At 45.3% G+C, this 20307-nt stretch overlaps 1 pseudogene; it reads right to left on the reverse strand.

Moving 5' to 3' along the window:
- Positions 1-19019, reverse strand: part of LOC126195709 (PHAF1 protein CG7083-like) — a 36867-nt pseudogene extending 17848 nt beyond the window's left edge.
- Between the last annotated feature and the right edge of the window lie 1288 nt (positions 19020-20307).

Here is a 20307-nt window from a genome sequence, read left to right on the forward strand (position 1 = left end):
ATTCAGGGGAACTTACTTTGCAACATTCAGCGGATTATGAAGTACATCCAAATATAATAATGCCGACAACCAAATAGGCATTGTTTTCTACGTACCAGCCTAAAAGTCAAAGAAGAAAACAAGAGAGATACTTATTGTACTCGATGCATTGATTCGACAGTACCAGCTCAAAATTTCCAATCTCATCATTGAAACAGGAGTTAGAGAACTATCAGACTTCGTCACTTATTTGACTCAAAGTGACAACAGTGTCTTTCTTCACTAATTTCAGAGATACCAAACATTTCATGGAATTTGGTTATCTTTTTGACTCTCTAACACGTCCAAACCACCACTCCAATTAAAGTGGGTTGAAGCTAATACAGCAATTTCAGTGGTCTACATGTGAATATATGTATGCTACTGACTTCCAAAGAGTGGGGCTTCTGACGAACTGCCAACATTCCTGTCCGCATACATTGTTGTGATGCCGGCCGCGGTGGCCGTGCGGTTCTGGCGCTGCAGTCCGGAACCGCGGGACTGCTACGGTCGCAGGTTCGAATCCTGCCTCGGGCATGGGTGTGTGTGATGTCCTTAGGTTAGTTAGGTTTAAGTAGTTCTAAGTTCTAGGGGACTTATGACCTAAGATGTTGAGTCCCATAGTGCTCAGAGCCATTTGAACCATTGTTGTGATGTAACAACCATCCTGTGTTTCCATACCTGCAGCTCCACCAAGGTGATTTAATATCGGTAATCATAACAACATGTCACACTAGTTACACTTCGATATTACTCGTTCTGCTAGACCATGTGTATCGATAGTAATCAGATTTCGTTCATATGCACGAATTAAACTCATTTGTTTGAAATGAATATTTAGTCGCCGTTAAATTGATTACGCTTCAGGTCGCTGTCAGCATTCACAAAGACTTCATTAAATGTACAGTTATTTAGAGTTCGAATGCTGGATACACTCGTAATTACAGAATTTGAAATTAATAAAACTAGTACGCGTCGGATGGTCTGACGTCTGTAATAAAAACTATCGATGTCGCAATATATCGAAGACAATACTGCACCTGTAATAAGTGCCGATTTAGTCATTTATTGTTAACCTTAGCCAACGTTTTGTTAACATTATCTTCGTGTTTGGAGCTGCACCTTACATTCGTTATCGGTAAACTTGAAACATTTTTCACACACTAAAAACCACGTGTAGATACCGAAGCAACTGATTTAGTGAGCGGCTTGTTGCGCTCAAATGGTCGTGGTCACGGTAGTGACTGGTCTTAGCATGAGACACTGCAGACATCCCGATTATTGACCGCTCAACCGTCCGTGTTGAGAATTTGGTTAACACAAGTTGAAGGAAACAGTGACTCTTGACATTTTAGCTAAACGGCTGCTGAAGTTCAACAGTCCTCGGCTACGGTTCCAGTGCTGAAGTCTGAAATGTTGCCTCATTATTATCGCAACAATGACAAGTATGAAAAGTACTGCTACGTAATAGCTAGCGCTATTATTATACCCTCTAATTTGCCTTCTAGGTTGCTATAGAAGTCGAATTTTTATGTAACGACACCTATTTTGGTACCTAAAGTAATTTGTTTTAGTTTCCATTCTCACTTTATTACTCTGGTAACAGTAGTTCGTCTGCACGTTATGAAATCGAGTCTCTCAACATTTGTACGCGTACCACGCTCAAATTAATAAATTGACCAACGTTTAACCTAAATAAAATAAAAATATAAAAGAGAATCATTTAGCTTTATTTACTATTAATGTCGATAACGGAAACGTTAAGAAAAACATAGGATTTTATATAAATGCACCAAGTAATTAATAACTATGTTGCGTTTCTCTACCAAGAAGCCATAGACTCGCTAACAAACCTAGCAGCTGCTTTTGAGCGGAAGTAACAACCGGACATTCAACCCTAAAATTCCTAAAATTCCAATTTTTCACTGTGATGAGCGCTTATAATCGGTGGGCCTCTATGTGGTATGTCTGTATCCAGGTGAGGGTGTAAATGTTCGCCTTTATCGTTCTGCAACGATAAGACGAGAATGTTTTCAGAAGACATACAGAAAGAAGGAAGAAATGTACAGTTGACGACAGGGTCATTTGTGTTTGATCGGGTGAAAGTACTTTCGTCTGGCGGAACTGTGGGTTCTATGATTGCTCTGCGAGAAGGCTCATCATACTAGAACACATGAAATACCCTGAATAGCCAAAGAAACTGGTACACCTGTCTAATATCGTGTACGGCCCCCTTAGGCACGCAGAAGTGCCACAACACGACTTGGCATGACTCGATTAATTTCTGAAGTAGTGCTGGAGGGAACTGACACCATGAATACTGCAGGACTGTCCATAAATCCGTAAGACTATGAGGGGTGGAGATCTCTTCTGAACAGTACGTTCTAAGGCATCACAGCTATGCTCAATAATATTCATATCTGGGGTGTTTGGTGGCCAGCGGAAATGATTAAACTCAGAAGAGTGTCCCTGGAGCCACCTTGTAGCAATTCTGGACGTGTGGGATGTCGCATTGTCCTCCTGGAGTTGCTCAAGTCCGCTGGAATGCCGAATGGACGTAAATGGATACAGGTGATCAGACAAGATGCTTACATACGTGTCACTTGTCGGAGACTATCTAGACGTATCAGGTGTCCCACATCACTTCCACTGCACCCGCCCCACACCATAACAGAGTCTCCACCAGCTTGAACAATCCCCAGGTGACATGCAGGATCCATGGATTCATGAGGTTGTCTTCATACCTATACACGTCCATCCGCTCGATACAATATTAAACGAGACTCTTCCGACCAGGCAACATGTTTCCAGTCATCAACAGGCCAATGCCGGTGTTGACGGGCCCTGCCGAGCCATAAGGCTTTGTTCCGTGCAGTCATCAAGGGTACACGGGTGGGCCTTCGACTGCGAAAGCCCATATTGATGATGTTCCGTTGAATGGTCAGCACGCTGATAATTGTTGATGGCCTCGCACTGAAATCTGCAGCAATTTGCGGAAGGGTTGCACTTCTGTCACGTTGAACGATACTCTTCAGTCATCATTGGTCCAGTTTTGGCAGGATCTTTTTCCAGCAGCAGCGATGTTGGAGATTTGATGTTTTACTGGATTCCTGATATTCAGGGTATACTAGTGGAATGGTCGTAAGTGAAAATCCTCACTTCATCGCTACCTCGGAGATTTTGTGCCCCATCGCTCGTGCGCCGACTATAACACCACGTTCAGACTCACTTAAATCTTGATAAACTGTAATTGTAGCAGCAGTAACCGGTCTAACAACTGTGTCAGACACTTGTTCTCTTATGTAGGCGTTGCCGACCGCTGCGTTGTATTCTGCCCGTTTACATATCCCTATATTTGACTACGCATGCCCACAGCAGTTTATTTGGCGCTTCAGTGTACTCGTATTAACTCACTTTATGACATTACTTAAATATGTCACAGACCTTTGTAACAGGATTGCTTGGTAAGTTACAATTATTGGCTATTAAAACATTGCTAGATACACAGATTAACAAACTGTTGTCTTGCAGTACAATGTTCCACGTTTAAATGATGAAGTCTATCAGAAACTTTTACTATCTTTTCGGTTTTATACTATGATGTTCACTCGCTCAGATGAGGTCTGGAACTGTGCGAGCTCTTACATCCTTGACACTGTTTTGATATCAACCTGAGGGCACTGCAGAGCTCATATTGGAGGCGTGGTCTTCATTAGCGTCTCCTGTACGTCGTTGTGGATAGTAGCGAGCTAACACTAATGTCTCTGGTATCGATACGCCTTGCCGACGTTGGCATGGCACCGCGATCTCTTGACGATACCACAATTAGACACGACCGACCTGCTCGGATAATATGTGGAAGGACATTAGTGGTGTCTTCGTCAAAGAAAATGTACCCTCTGTTACAGAGACGACACAAATATAAATTTACGGACTGGTATTTGAACCTCTCTTCTACTGAATGTCCACCCCTTTAGCTGAAAGCCAGCGCGCTTGACAGGCATGCAGCAGTCTCCGGTTTGATTTACGGCTAGGTCGGGAATTTTTTTCTGTTGGGGACTGAGTATTGTGTTGTCCTCATCATCTTTCCTCATCATCGAGATTCAAGTAGCCAGTTTGGCGTCAACTGAAAAGACTTGCAACTCGACGGCCGAACTTCTCCAAGTGGGAACCTCCGGCCATCAGTACCATACGATCATTTCATTTCCCACCGAATGCGAGTACAGTGCCTTACCATTGTAACAAGTCGATCGGTTCAAGCATATTACACCCTGTGTGGTACAATTTATATTCTCGCCTCAAAGCTAGATTGACCCTACGATAATCAGCTTTTAGCACTACGGCGTAAATAATAATAACAAACGGCCTACTAGGAGATAAAAAAAATAGGAGGAGATCCAGTAGCAGAAGAAGGGGGCAGAACCAGTTGGAATGTTCGTCACTGAGAGGAAAGTCTAACCAGAGTACTGATTAGTTGAATAACTGAAACATTAAAGAACTTTCAGGTGTTAATCTCAAGTAAGACCTGAATACTCGCTTATTCAGTACAAGTTCCCCTATTGAAAGACTAGGGTGAAGGGACAACACATTACACAGCATTTCATTTTCTTAAAACGACAGCTGTATTCAAAATGGTTCGTCCAAGTTACAGGCAAGTGTGGAGAATTATTTTAAAATCTGTGTTATATGGGAGCATGGTGGCATGCGAGAGATTAGACTGTTTTTAGTTTAATGACGAATTATGGACGGAAGGAAAAGATCAAACGAGCCAAGATATAGTGATATTAGAAGAAAGATATGAATCTATACCCTTGAAATGTTAGATCAAAATAGCGGAAGAAATTCGAATGAAAATGCAACATTCCTGTTAAATGAGAGACTGGGTGTCAAAATTAGGAACTACGAAGAAAGAGAACGAAAATGTCTAGGGACATGAAGAGAATTACGGATACCGTAAAAGGGAAACATCTGTTACCGAAAGTGAAGATGTCCCAAATTGTTATACTGGTTACGGTTGCACTACTGTTTATAAGAATTCTGCGTTCATTAGTCGTAGAATTACATCCATGGAATTAATCATTGATCACACAGAAGAAACCTATGCCGTGTTGCGTATTCGGCTGAACAACACTGTGGATGCAGTCCACTCCGGTGAATCTTGTCCACTTCTTGCGAAGTCGTAAGAAGTTCCGCTGTCTTAATCGACATGGTCCAGGAGTCGAACTACGTACGTGATTTTTCTACACAGCGTACTTACACGGTAACCAGTAACCGACATATTTAACCAGTAAAACCCAGATCGATCTCCTACTCTCGTAATCGCACGAAAATATTTTAATAAAGGTCGTCATTCTCGCTTTGATTCACAACAGACGCGTATTTAGCCACAAATCCTATACCAGTTATTTTAATCGTAATGTTTTCTGATTGGGTTAGGAAACATGCTAGAATACACTACTGAAACTGAAATTATACTCTTTGAACAGTCCCCTATTGTCCTACCAACATGCTCGTTACGTGTTTTTTTTTACACTCCTGGAAATTGAAATAAGAACACCGTGAATTCATTGTCCCAGGAAGGGGAAACTTTATTGACACATTCCTGGGGTCAGATACATCACATGATCACGCTGACAGAACCACAGGCACATAGACACAGGCAACAGAGCATGCACAATGTCGGCACTAGTACAGTGTATATCCACCTTTCGCAGCAATGCAGGCTGCTATTCTCCCATGGAGACGATCGTAGAGATGCTGGATGTAGTCCTGTGGAACGGCTTGCCATGCCATTTCCACCTGGCGCCTCAGTTGGACCAGCGTTCGTGCTGGACGTGCAGACCGCGTGAGACGACGCTTCATCCAGTCCCAAACATGCTCAATGGGGGACAGATCCGGAGATCTTGCTGGCCAGGGTAGTTGACTTACACCTTCTAGAGCACGTTGGGTGGCACGGGATACATGCGGACGTGCATTGTCCTGTTGGAACAGCAAGTTCCCTTGCCGGTCTAGGAATGGTAGAACGATGGGTTCGATGACGGTTTGGATGTACCGTGCACTATTCAGTGTCCCCTCGACGATCACCAGTGGTGTACGGCCAGTGTAGGAGATCGCTCCCCACACCATGATGCCGGGTGTTGGCCCTGTGTGCCTCGGTCGTATGCAGTCCTGATTGTGGCGCTCACCTGCACGGCGCCAAACACGCATACGACCATCATTGGCACCAAGGCAGAAGCGACTCTCATCGCTGAAGACGACACGTCTCCATTCGTCCCTCCATTCACGCCTGTCGCGACACCACTGGAGGCGGGCTGCACGATGTTGGGGCGTGAGCGGAAGACGGCCTAACGGTGTGCGGGACCGTAGCCCAGCTTCATGGAGACGGTTGCGAATGGTCCTCGCCGATACCCCAGGAGCAACAGTGTCCCTAATTTGCTGGGAAGTGGCGGTGCGGTCCCCTACGGCACTGCGTAGGATCCTACGGTCTTGGCGTGCATCCGTGCGTCGCTGCGGTCCGGTCCCAGGTCTACGGGCCCGTGCACCTTCCGCCGACCACTGGCGACAACATCGATGTACTGTGGAGACCTCACGCCCCACGTGTTGAGCAATTCGGCGGTACGTCCACCCGGCCTCCCGCATGCCCACTATACGCCCTCGCTCAAAGTCCGTCAACTGCACATACGGTTCACGTCCACGCTGTCGCGGCATGCTACCAGTGTTAAAGACTGCGATGGAGCTCCGTGTGCCACGGCAAACGGGCTGACACTGACGGCGGCGGTGCACAAATGCTGCGCAGCTAGCGCCATTCGACGGCCAACACCGCGGTTCCTGGTGTGTCCGCTGTGCCGTGCGTGTGATCATTGCTTGTACAGCCCTCTCGCAGTGTCCGGAGGAAGTATGGTGGGTCTGACACACCGGTGTCAATGTGTTCTTTTTTCCATTTCCAGGAGTGTAGTTTTATTTATTTATTTACTTCTAATTTTAAAGAGGTGGAGCCCCTCCATGCCCACACCGGCTTGATGGCCAACACAAAAGGTCTAGTGCCATCTCTGCATAAGGATTAGTATTCACTAAAGTGAGGTGTCGCAGGTTGTGGGTACTGCGATGTTTGCGTACGTCTGGTTAAGGTTAACCATTAATACGCGCTCATCTGGAGGTAGACTGGGTCGAATGTTGAACAAAGGGTAGCGGTTTGAAGGGCAGAGGGGAAAAGGTCCCAAGGCAAGAGCCAAGGGAAAAAAAGACCTCTGCGATAGATGGGTCGGGTTGTAACAGTAGTAGCGGTTTTCTTGCTGCCTGCGACAGGTCATGCAAGGATAGGCTTTGTTAATAGTGGGTATCACGCAGGTCGATACCTTTGACGTTGTGCGGTGGTGTTACTCGGCAGATGCCTCTGGGTGCCGGTGTTGACTTCTCTGTCAGCGTCAGAGCATACCTGTAACTAGTAGGTTAATCATCGTTTTGTGTGCAGTCGTTCTTGGAACCCCAGGAAAAGCAAGGTCTCAGATATCTCGTATTGTTCAGTGGCAGAGTTGTGTGTGGCTGGGGATCTAATGGCTAGAACCAAAATATTTTCATACAGGGATAACAACTGGCGAGTTATGAGCTATGGAACGTATTATTGACTTGGAAATAAAAAAATATTTAGTTTTGTATTACCACTGGACTCTGATGAATTCTTCTCGGGTTATCAGCCGAGTGGTGGCGTCGTCTTGTCAAAGTCAAAGATATACTTGGCTCAACCAAAGACCAACTGGGGCTGCAGACGCCGGGCATTTATAGTACTGAGTGCGAATGTGGGATGGAATATATCGGGCAGACACAACGATGTATCACCCAGCGCTGTACTGAACACATCAGGATGTACGACGAGGACTGACAAACAAGTCCGCTGTAGCGGAACATAGCATTATCGAGGGACATACCTTAGAATTCGAAAAAACGAAGAAGCTGTGCAGCTCCAACGGTTTCTGGGACTCGGCCTTCAAAGAGGCAGTGGAGATACTTCTGCACAACAATTTAGTAAACAGGGATAACGGTTTTCAGCTCAGTGCAGCGTGGAATCCCACAATTGACAAAGTACGTCAGGAACGCTCCGATCTGAATGCAGCGGCGTCCGCAGACAGATTGGATAGCCACAGGGTCTCGACGCCGGTCCACGCCGCCCCCCCCCCCCATCACCCCACTCTACCGACGCGATACCCCCTTCCGGAGGAACTTGATTTGCCGGCCTACAGTAGCGGACGACGGCCAAGCAGCTATATAGATATGCAGAACGCAGCATCCCGACACTTTGCCAGAAGATGATGGGTACGAAACTCATTGAAACGTTGCTACAAGACGACACCACCACCCGGCTGATAACCCGAGAAGAATTCATCAGTGGAATACGCCGAGAAACACTGCAATCGCATATAACACTGGACTCTGATAACTTACAGGTGAGACTTACTTTTCCTGAGAGGCAGAGGAAGTTGTACCTAGCCAGATGGGAGATTAACTGCGGTCTCTACGTAGTGTACAACGGCAGTTCCACTGGTCTGGTCTGAAACGCTTATGAATGCTGTCAGACAGCAGCAGGTCTTCTCTTACAGTTAATTAAAAGTCAAACGCGAACTTAAGATTACATAGTAATTCCAAGGATACAATTAAACCACCACCAGTGATCTATTCTTTCACTTTTCTCATGTCTGAAGAATTAACTGACAAATAATAGTAAAGTTAATGCTTCTCACATCGGCTAAATAAAACTAGCCCGGAAAATATTTATAATATGGAACTGTTGCTTATTAATGAATAGGAGAACTGTTCACCACAGAAAATGGTTCAAATGGCTCTGAGCACTATGGAACTTAACATCTGAGGTCATCAGTCCCCTAGAACTTAGAACTACTTACGTCTAACTGACCTAAGGTCATCACACACATCCATGCCAGAGGCAGGATTCGAACCTGCGACCGTAGCAGTCGCGCGGTTCCTGACTGAAGCGTCTAGAACCGCTCGGCCAGCGCGGGCGGCACCACAGAAAATTCTGGAAATTTTTATTCTGATGTGGCAGTCGACAACTGTAATATTTCTGTATATACGAATGTCAGACGTGCTCTGTCCAAAGTACCGTGAGGTTATAATTAAAGTGCAGCTAGTCGCTAAGGTCCAGCGAAGACTGCAATTACCGTATGACAGCGAAACTTGGTAGATATGATAGCGCGTTAATGCGGAACCAATTTACCATGGAAAATACGTTGAATATTTTCAACATTTCTCGACCCTGCCAGCAACTGTATAAATATTAATTTTAATTTTAATAACCAACAGCCTCAGTTGCAAAGTTTACCTAGATTTACCTAGGTTTCAGTCGGGATAACCCAACCTTCTTCAGAATAAAAGCAACTACCGTTTGTCCATAGTGGACATCGTCAAGCTGAAACTACAAATCCATTAATTATCGTCAAACTGTAAAAACTTATCTGAACTACCTCGGCCCCACTTCGCGACAGCGATGCGGCAGCCACGAGTGCTGTACTGGAACTGATCTTAAGCGTCATGAGGCCCGCGTAGGCGGACACAATACCTTGCGCCTGCGCATAAACTGTGTGATAGTTACTTGTTGGGACAAGACACAAACCTAACTTCTAACCATGAATTTACTAGTAAAGTGAAATAAAAGTTACAGCTGAGGAAAAGGGCGTATATGTTATCGTGTGCAGAACGTACATAGATCGACTGTCTTAACATTTATGAAGTATTCGTTGGTCATGATATGAGGAACACATCACGTGCTTACAACGTATGGCCTGCCTAGGAAAATTTTGTGCTTAAACACGAAGTTTAATCACCTAAAAAGAACTTAGGAGTGGGAAGGACAATACAGGGTGTTACAAAAAGTTACTGCCAAACTTTCAGGAAACGTTCCTCACACACAAATAAAGAAAAGATGTTATGTGGACATGTGTCCGGAAACGCTTAATTTCCATGTTAGAGCTCATTTTAGTTTCGTCAGTATGTTCTTCCACCTACGCTCAATGGAGCACTTTATCATGATTTGATACGGGACACTCTACCTGTGCTGCTAGAACATGTGCCTTTACAAGTACGACACAACATGTGGTTCATGCACGATGGAGCTCCTGCACATTTCAGTCGAAGTGTTCGTACGCTTCTCACAACAGATTCGGTGACCGATGGATTGGTAGAGGCGGACCAATTCCATGGCCTCTACGTTCTCCTGACATCAACCCTCTTGACTTTAATTTATGGGGACATTTGAAAGCTCTTGTGTACGCAACCCCGGTACCAAATGTAGAGACTCTTCGTGCTCGTATTGTGGACGGCTGTGATACAATACGCCATTCTCCAGGGCTGCATCAGCGCATCAGGGATTCCATGCGACGGAGGGTGGATGCATGTATCCTTGCTAACGGAGGACATTTTGAACATTACCTGTAACAAAGTGTTTGAAGTCACGCTGGTACGTTCTGTTGCTGTGCGTTTCCATTCCATGATTAATGTGATTTGAAAGAGAAGTAATAAAATGAGCTCTAACGTGGAAAGTAAGCGTTTCCGTACACATGTCCACATAACATACTTTCTTTCTTTGTGTGTGAGGAATGTTTCCTGAAAGTTTGGCCGTACCTTTTTGTAACACCCTGTATAAAGCCAACATCGCTTAATAAAAGCTGTCTTCCAGTCCAGATTTTATACCAGTTAGGATCCTTTCAGAGTATGCTGATCCAATAACCCCATATTTAACCATCATATACAACCGCTCCCTCGGTGAAAGATCCATACTCAAAGACTAGCACAGGTGACACCAATATCCAAGAAAGGTAGTAGGAGTAAAGCACTAAATTATAGGCCCATATCATTAACGTCGATATGCAGCAGCATTGTGGAACATATATTGCGTTCGAATGGTATGAATTATTTCAAAGAGAACGGTCTATTGACACACAGTCAACACGGATTCAGAAAGTATCGTTCTTGTGAAACACGGCTAGCTCTTTAGTCACACGAAGTGTTTAGTGCTGTCGATAAGGGATTTCAATTTGATTCCTTATTTGTAGAGTTCTAGAAGGTTTCTGACACCGTAACCCACAAGCGACTTCCGATAATTGCGTGCCTATGGACTATCGTCTCAGTTATGTGACTGGACTCGTGAATCCCTGTCAGAAGGTCACAGTTCGTAGTAATTGACGGAAAGTCTTCATGTAAAACAGATTTCTGGCGTACCCCAGGATAGTGTTATACGTCATCTGTTATTCCTTATATATGTAAACGATTCAGGAGACTATTTGAGCAGCCATTTTATGGTGTTTGCAGATGATGCTGTCGTTTATTGTCTAGTAAAGTCACCAGAAGTTAAAAACGAATCGCAAAACGATCTAGATATCTGTGTGGTGCGAAAATTGGCAATTGACCCCAAAGAATCAGAAGTGTGAGTTAATCCACTCATCCACATCAGAGCTGAAAGGTTACACAATAAACCAATCAAATCTAAAGGGCATAAATTGAACTAAATACCTAGGAGTTACAATTGCGAACAACTTACGTTGGAAATAACACACAGAAAAACTTGTGGGGAAGGCGACAAAAGACGGTGTTTTATTGGCATAACATATAGAAAATGCAACACACCTACTGAAGAGGCTTAATGTATGTGTTTGTCCTTTTTGTATTGATTCTGGCCTTTGGCCTACGATTTTAGTCGGAGTTTTTAGTGTGTTTCTCGGTGGTTGGCTTTTCCTTTTTTGTCTCTATGGTCGGCCAACCACTGTCACACTCTGTGTGATTTTAATTCCTTTTGTCTGGTCTCAGTCTGCGTCTTTCTTGTCCTATGTCGTCTGTTGTCATGTCCATTGTTCGTTTTTATTCTGTGTGGGTGACCGGTGACCGGTGACCGGTGACCGTAGCAGTCTGGTCCCTTTAATCCCACAAACCAACCAACCTACTGAAGAGGCAGCATACACTATGCTTGTCCGCCATCTTATGGTGCAGTACTGTACGGTGTGAGATCCGCATCGGATAGGATAGACGGAGGACATCGAAAAAGTTCAAAGAAGGGCAGCTCGTTTTGTATTATCGCGAAAAAGGGGAGAGATTGCCGCGGATATGATACAACACTTGGAGTGGCAGCCATTAAAACGAAGCGTTTTCCGCTGCGGCAGGATGTTTTCATGAAATTTCAATCACCAACTCTCTCCTCAGAGTATGAAAATACTTGTTGGGGCCTATCTACATAGGGAGAAATAATCATGATAATAAAATAAGAGAAATCAGAGCTCACACGGAAAGACTGGAGTGTTCGTCTTTTCCGCGCACTGAAAAGTAGCTTAAAGGTGATTCGATGGACCCTCTGCCAGGCTCTTAATTTTGAATTACAGAGTAATCACGTAGATATAGATGGAAAAGGTGGTTCAAAAACTCTAATGTTTGCTGATTTCATAAGCAAGCACACTGAGACGAGTGATCATCACGCTCGGGAATTTGAACTCCCGCGTCCTTCAGTGCGTGGCGCTGTTTACAACTGTGGCGAAATCTGGCGGCCGTTTTCCTGGCGCAGCAGACAGACACTGTCCGGCCCGCCACTACCTCTTGTCCAATCGACCAGTGCGGAAGCGGCTGTCGGCGTTATTGCCTCACATGGCGCGGTGTAGTGTACTTTGCGATGAACCGTTGATTTCTTAAGTGGTGTATACATATTGTTTTTACGGGGGTTGTTGAAAGCTAGAGGATGCCCTTCCTGATTTAGTACGACGTGGTCAAGGACGAGTGTGTACTTACAGTAAAATTCCGTTGGTGGTTCCTGACTGCAGTGACGCGTATGAATTACGCGACGTCGGGCACCTTGTTTAGAGACAATCTTAACCCTCTAACGCTAAATCACCTCCATGGGGAGGTGGTTTATGTGTGCGTGGAGTATGTTTTCCGGCGCACAGTGACATCATGTTTTGGATGCTTGAGTGTCGTTAGGTGGTGGTGTTTCCACAGTTATGTGGCTTTGTTGTTGCAGATGTCTTTTTTACTGTCATATGCAAACTGTCTGGAAGCTCACTTGCTAGCTGCATTTGTTAGTGTAAACTCTCTTATCTGTTGATTAACGCCGTTGAATTACGGACGTTGGCATCATGGTTCAGCAGTATTTCTATATTGCGGTGTGTGTGAGATTTGTGCAGACTGTGGATTGTTTAAGACGTATCTTGTAAGATATACAACAGGAACGTAGCACTTGCGCTGGCTGTTGGTTTGCAAAAGCCGCTGTGATTGTGGTAGTCACTGTGGTCTCGCTAACGTTGGCAAAGGTTTGTTTCGTTCAAGCGTGCCTCCGTCTGTTGTCTGTGCAAGGCACATTGTACAAGATTTTATATCATGCGTGTTGGTTTGTTGCCTCAGTTTGATTTGCAGAATTTCGCTAGTGGTAAGAATTTTTAGGGAATAGTTTTGCTCAGCTGTCTGTGGAGAAAGTTGATGACGTTGTCAGGATGTGAGTGCTTGGTCATTTGCAGTTTTTCGGTCCGTGCGCGAGAGGCTGAATAATCGCTTCATGCCCACCAAAACAGAAACGAAAAAATTTAAAAATCTTTACTTGTTCAGTTTACTCACAAAATTTTTAAGTAGGTGCTGATGTACGAGAAGGGTCTAGAACCTTTAAATATCGTTTCACGCAATCTCAGCAATACCAATGCATTTTCCGTAATGTCTATACAGAGAGGAGAGGTACTTTCTGACCACAACAAGAAATTCTTTTGAAAATACAGATTTCGTTAATTATCTTCAAGATCAATTGACACAATACCTTTCTAAGATACGTAGTTGTGAGAAGGATCCTGAACTTAAAAACAAAAATGACATTTGTTGGGGAAAGTCGCGTGTACTAAGATTTAAATTTTTAGGTTACTTCTAACTGAAAAATTGAAAGTTATTACGAAATATGGTATAAGAAGTCATCAGAAACAACAAATATTTAATTAATTTTAAAATATAAAGAACATTATTAGATTAAAATATTTTCAAACGGCGGGCATTAAGTACCTACCAGCCGACCGGAGTTGCCGAGCGGTTCTAGGCGCTTCAGTCTGGAACCGCGCGACCGCTGCAGTCGCAGGTTCGAATCCTGCCTCGGGCATGGATGTGTGATGTCCTTAGGTTAGTTATGTTTAAGTAGTTCTGAGTTATAGGGGACTGATGACCTCAGCTGTTAAGACCCATAGTGCTCAGAGCCATTTTTGAAGTACCTACCCTTGGTTAGTCAATGTGGTGCACTCACCGAACTCGGTTTCTACTGGATATTAAGGAATAGGCGCAGTAGCGCAAATGGTTTCATTTGCGAATAGCGTTAGTACGCTGACAACTGTCTAGTTCCGACTGAAAAGGTACCTTAACAGCTATTCGACCCACATTAAAATCAGTGTGGCAAGAGAGGTCTGGTCGCCACACTTACCTAAAGTAAAATTAGTGTCGCTGGTTCTTGCGTCCTGAGAACGAACGGGTTGACACGTAGTATGCGCACTGGTTCTGTCATAATGTAGCAAAAGTTGTCTGTGCTAGGGTCTTGGTATTGAAACATTAATTACTGGATGCATAGTGAAACTGTTCAGTGTGCACTAATCTTGCTCTAATGTTGCAAGTTGTCAATCGCTCTTGTCAACTGTTGACGACTGTTGGTTACCTGTTTGTGTCGGGTTTGTTTCAGAGTGCAGTGCTGCCTACCGATCGGCAAAATTTCGAAAGATTACGCCGTCAGTCAAAGTTTAAGCTATTTAAAGTGGATGATTTTGCGGTTTCATGGATCTTGCTGATTTTTGAGGACTTAGCGAAATTTTGCTAAGTCTTAAATGTTGTAACTTCCGGGTGCTTTCTTAGTTATGGGGCTGTCGAGTATTTAAATTTTGCCATTGGCAAGAGTTGCAGCCTTTCGGTAGGGAGCGAGCGAATTAAGAAGGCCATGTTGTTAGTACAGTTGCCTGATTCAGGGTAGACTGTTTCCCGTGACTGGTTGCTTTCCAGTTCTCCAGTGGTGCCGAGAAGCAGGAACCAGACGTCTCGAACACTCAGGTGGCCTACTTGCTATTAAACCATTAAAACAAAAGTAATACTCACCTCAGCCATCTACCAGTCAATAAAATCAAGCATCCAATCCCTAAACAAATTTGTAAAATACCAAAGAAGGGCCCAAACTCAGCCTTAGCAGAAACGGCTTCCATATGAAATTTTCTGTCCAAGTTGCGGCCTCCCATAAGTTCTCCCCCCCCCTCCCCCCCCCCCGCGAGTTCTGGAAAACGGGGTACCGCAGGGATCTGTTGTCCGCCTGTTTTTAATTGCAATTAGCGGGCTCGCTGCGGCGGTGGGAACGTCTGTTCAGCTCCCTTGTATGCTGACGACCTCTCTCTACTATAGCTCCATTGGCATTGCAGTTGCTGATTGGCGCAACCTGACCACACCAAACTCCGTCCTACCAAGGAGACGACGAATGTGTGGTGGTAATCCATGCGAGCCACTCTCAGGGACTCAGTTTTCCTTTGTCGGCTCCGCATTGACCACACCCACTTGACACACAACCATTTACTGCGTCATGAGGACCCGTCTCTTATGCTGCTGCGGGTCGTCCTTAACGGTGGTCCACATTTTGTTGGCCTGTCCGCTTTTAGCTGTGCTCAGGCAGACGTTTGCGTTGCCTGATACGCTCCCTGCCATTTTAACAGATGATACTTCGTGGCAGGCTTAGTCTTCCGTTTTATTCATGCAGGTGGCTTTTATCACTTAATCTGAGTGTCATTTTTTGTTCTGAGTCTGGCCTTTGGACAACGATTTTAGACTTATTTTTGTAGTGTTTCTAGGTGGTTGGAGTTTCCTTTTTTGTCTCTGTTCGGCCAACCACTGTCACACTGTGTGTGATTTTAATCCCTTTTGTCTGATCTCTGTCTGGGTCTGTCTTGTCCTGTCATCTCTTGTATCTCTTGTCTCTATTGTTCCTTTTTGTTCTGTGTGGGTGTCTGAAGTTTTTGAAAAAAGGGATCGATGGCCATAGCAATCTGGTCCCTTCAATCCCACCAACCAACCAATCCTCCATGCGGTCCTCACAGGGATTCTGTGGTTCTCTGCCAGCTCCTCATTGGCCACGCTTCGGCTACCCATGACTACCTCCTGCGCTGTGAATAGCTGCCTCAGTGTCGATGTGGCACCCGGTTCACAGTGGCCCATAATCTGGAGTATTGTCCTACTTTGACTACCCTGCGACAAAGAATTAGGTTACGGGACTCGTTGCCGCTAATTTTTTTCTTACAACGCCTCATCGGCTGATTTAGTTTTATAGTTTGTTTGTGAGGGTAGGTCTTATCATTCGATCTAAGTTTTTGTTCATCTGTGTCCTCCACCTCAGTGCTTTTAGGCTGGAGGGTTCAATGTGTTAGAGTGGCTGGCATCTTGCTTTTATTCTCATGGTCAGCCAGCCATGGTAAGTTGGTTTGTTTCTTGCATCTGTTTGCGGTTTTCTTGTCCAGTTTTGTCCGTTTGTGTTCATTGCCGTTCTGTCGTTCTTGTGGTTGTTTCCTTCCTTCCAGCTGTTTTGTATGTCTCGATTGTTTTACTCCCATCGTTGTGGAATTATTTTAATCGCAACGAAGGATCGATGGCCTCACAGTTTGGTCCCTCCCCTTCTTTTAAACCAACCAACGAAACAACCAACCCACCCACCAACCAACCAACGAACCAACAACAGACTGTGTACCATTAAGGAGACTATGAATGTGTGCAAGTCCTAGACGAGAGCCTTTAGCAGTTACTCTGTGGTTCTCTGCCGGCTCCGCATTGGCCACGCTTAGGCGACCCATGGCTACCCCCTGCGCTGTGAGCACCTGCCTCAATGTCCGTGCAGCGTCCAGTTGATAGTGGTCCCTATTGTGGTGCACTGTCCTAATTTAACTGCCCTGTGCCGAAATCTTAGATTGCCGTATTCGTTATCATTGATTTTATCAGACAACGCCTCATCATCTGATTTGGTTTTACGTATTACGTCATTCTATCTAAGTTTCAGCGCGTGTCCTTTGTTCCTCCGTGTCCTCCACGACAGTGTTTTTATGCTGGAGGTATTAATGTTTTGCAGAGTGGCTGGCTTCTCGCTTTTCTCATGGTCAGCCAGCCTTGGGAAGTCGCTGTCTTGTTTCAATCTCTCTTCTACCTGTTTCTTTCGTCTGTCTGTGCTTTTATTGTCCTCTTTTGTTGTTTGCTCTTCTGTCGTTCTTGTGGTTTTTCCTTTCTCCCTGTTTTGTGTTGTCAGTTGTTTTATCTTCACCCTTGTGGCATTTTTCATCGGCACAATGGGTCGATGACCTAGCAGTTTGGTCACTTCCCCCTCTTTTAAACGAACCAACTGGGCGGTAATGAGGCTGTGTGGATTTGGGCTATGTATCTAAATTTTCTCGTCAGACCTATAAAAAACTCGCGATGATGCAGCAACAGGTGTGGCAACATCCTGGCATATGTCAGCAGGCATTGCTTCCCTGCTAAGATTCTGCTTCCTTGGCTCAAGTACACGAGATCAACTTCATTGAAGAAGGTAACGTGTAACTCGTTTCTCTTGAATATTCTTGGCATGTTCCAGATAGAGCTGATTATGACAGCAACACAATGGTACCTCTGGTGTGTATCATGCACTCAAATTGGTACTACTGTACACTGATGTCAGAGAGACGACCAGTGAAGATCGATTAGGAAATCGCAGTGAGTCCAGGCCATGTGCACACCTGGCTGGAATTTTGATTCAACTGGAAAACGTAGTGAAAGGCCCCCTAAAATTCGGAACAACCTTTTCTCAGTATCCAGGATGCTAGGATGTGTAACTGCAAACAACCTCACAATTTCTCCATTACATGGCAGCTCTTCTGGGGAGATGAACATGGGACCACAGTGTTTTCTGTGACCAGCTTCATGTTGTAAATTTCTATGATCTTCAGTCCTATCCTGTGGCAAGTTAATATCTGCACGTAATGTGTTCGAATCACTGTAGATCATCTGAACACACATGATGCCCACTTGTGACTGCATTATTGCTACTGCTTGAGAAAAGTGCATTCCGAAAATAAATTCTTATTTTTCACGCCTCGTATATCTTTCTGGCACCAATCTCTCCATTATTTCTTCAGCATGCAGCGACAGAACGTTAACTTAGGTTTCTATTCCAGTCACACAGTGACAAACACGAATAACGCAAATTTTATGTTTAATAGGCAGCCCCTTTGATCTCTATGGCATCATCTTACTTCCAGCACCCTATCTAGTGGACTGATACATTATTTATGTAGATATACTGTTGGCAACTCGCACATTCGAACAGTGACCTCATCTACCAATTTCTCCCCCAGAAAATCAGCCATCACTCTTGAAAAAACTGATACATGACCAACTTAAGTTGCTCCAATGCCAGGGTAAGCTGGTGTCATTCTGCCATTCTGCTGGGTGGCCTGCAGAGGACAGGATGTGGCACAGTGTCCTATTCCCTTGCACGCTATTGATTCTGCGCTACACAGGAAGTTCATGCCCCCTCCTCCCCCTGCGGGTTTGGGGATTAGAATAGACCCAAAATATTCCTCCCTGTCGTAAGGGGTGAATAGGAGACTCTCAATTTTCGGCCTACTCATTTATCATCGACCCCCTGCCGGTTTGGGGGTTACAATTTGCCCACAGTATACCTGCCTGTCGTAAGAGGCGACTAAAAGTAGTCTCACACGTTTTGGCCTTTGTGTTGGTCCCCTGTAGAGTTTGATCACCATTCTTTAAAATTTTTCCGAAGAGCGAGACAATGGGGAAAGGGCACCTTTCATGGTGCATCGTGTCCATAGTGCATTGAAATATTTGGACCCCTTTCTCATCGTCACATTGCAGTTTCGTTCATTGTCCATCTCTTGGGCGAGGATAAATTCCTGGGTGCGGTTTCCGCCATGCACTATGCAGCGTCGCTTTCTGCGCCGATGACAACCATAGACTTCTTTGCACCTTATATCCAGCATGGTAGCCAGTCCATTGTGCTGGGGCCGCCATGTACCCTGTTGGTTGCAGCCCCCTGACAATACAGGGATTGCTCTGCTGATGCTTGCGCCGTTAACTCCCCACGTATGCCAATGAGTAGATGCCTATCTCCCTGGGGTGTTGGGACTTCCGGCAATGGCCATCCTGCCAGGTGGTCCTTGCTGATACTGGGTGGCACATGTGGGGAAGGCCCTTGGTTGGAGTGGGTGTTATAAGGGCAGACGACATGCAATGACGGGTGGTGGCCAGCTGCCAGCCTCCAGACCCCCCTGTGGGTTCGGGTGTAAGAATAAGCCTGTGGTATTCCTGTCTGTCGTAAGAGGCGACTAAAAGGAGCCTCAACTATGTCGGCCTTTAATGTGAAGGACCCCTAAAGGGGTTTGACCACTCCATTTCAAAATTTTTTCGTTAGTGCCTACTGTTTGGGGAAGGACGCCTTACGTGGTGCATTCTATAGCCATCTTGCCCTAAGATCTGGCATATTCGTTATTGTCATGGAGTTGGACTTACACTGAGCTTCCGGCTACATCGGTTGCAGTGTGTTCAGAGTAGCCTACATTCCCTCCATTGTGCACTTCCATCTTTGCTCCCTTTATTAAGGGTATTTGACACCCGAAAACCAGCACAGTAGCCAGTCCGTTGTGGTGGGGTCGTCATGTGACCTCTTGGTGGTAGCCCCCTGACTACACAGGGATTGCACTGCTGATGCCTGAGCTGCTACCTCCCCACATGTGCCGAGGAGTTGACGCCTATCCCTCTGGGGCATCAGGACTCCCGGCAAAGGCCATCCTACCAGTTGGTCTTTGCTGTGGCTGGGTGGCGCCCGTGGGGAGAACCTCTGGACAGAGTGGGTGGCATCATGGTGGATGACCTGCAATTAAGTGTGGTACATCAACTCTCGCTGCTGGGCCTCCACCAGCAGTCTCTAAGCGATAGAGGTCTAACCTCAACGGCAGGCAATACGATGCAAGATCATTTCCCTCCCTGGCCACTCCATGGGAGGAACGTATGGCTAAAGAAGGCAGTGGAGATTATTCACCCCGGTACCTCGTATGTATGCGAGTTGATGGTGAATCGTTTAAGTCGACCAAGCCCCAGTTTTTTGTGGAGCATTTAGAGGACAAGTTTGGGGAGGTGGAGGGCTTGTCCAAAATGCGCTCTGGGTCAGTTCTCATCAAAACAGCATCCTCTGGCCAGTCACGGAGGTTGCTCACTTGTGACAAGTTGGGGGATGTTTCCGTCACCATCAAACCCCATAAGAGTTTAAAC

Source organism: Schistocerca nitens, chromosome 7, assembly GCF_023898315.1.
Source record: "Schistocerca nitens isolate TAMUIC-IGC-003100 chromosome 7, iqSchNite1.1, whole genome shotgun sequence".
NCBI lineage: Eukaryota > Metazoa > Arthropoda > Insecta > Orthoptera > Acrididae > Schistocerca > Schistocerca nitens.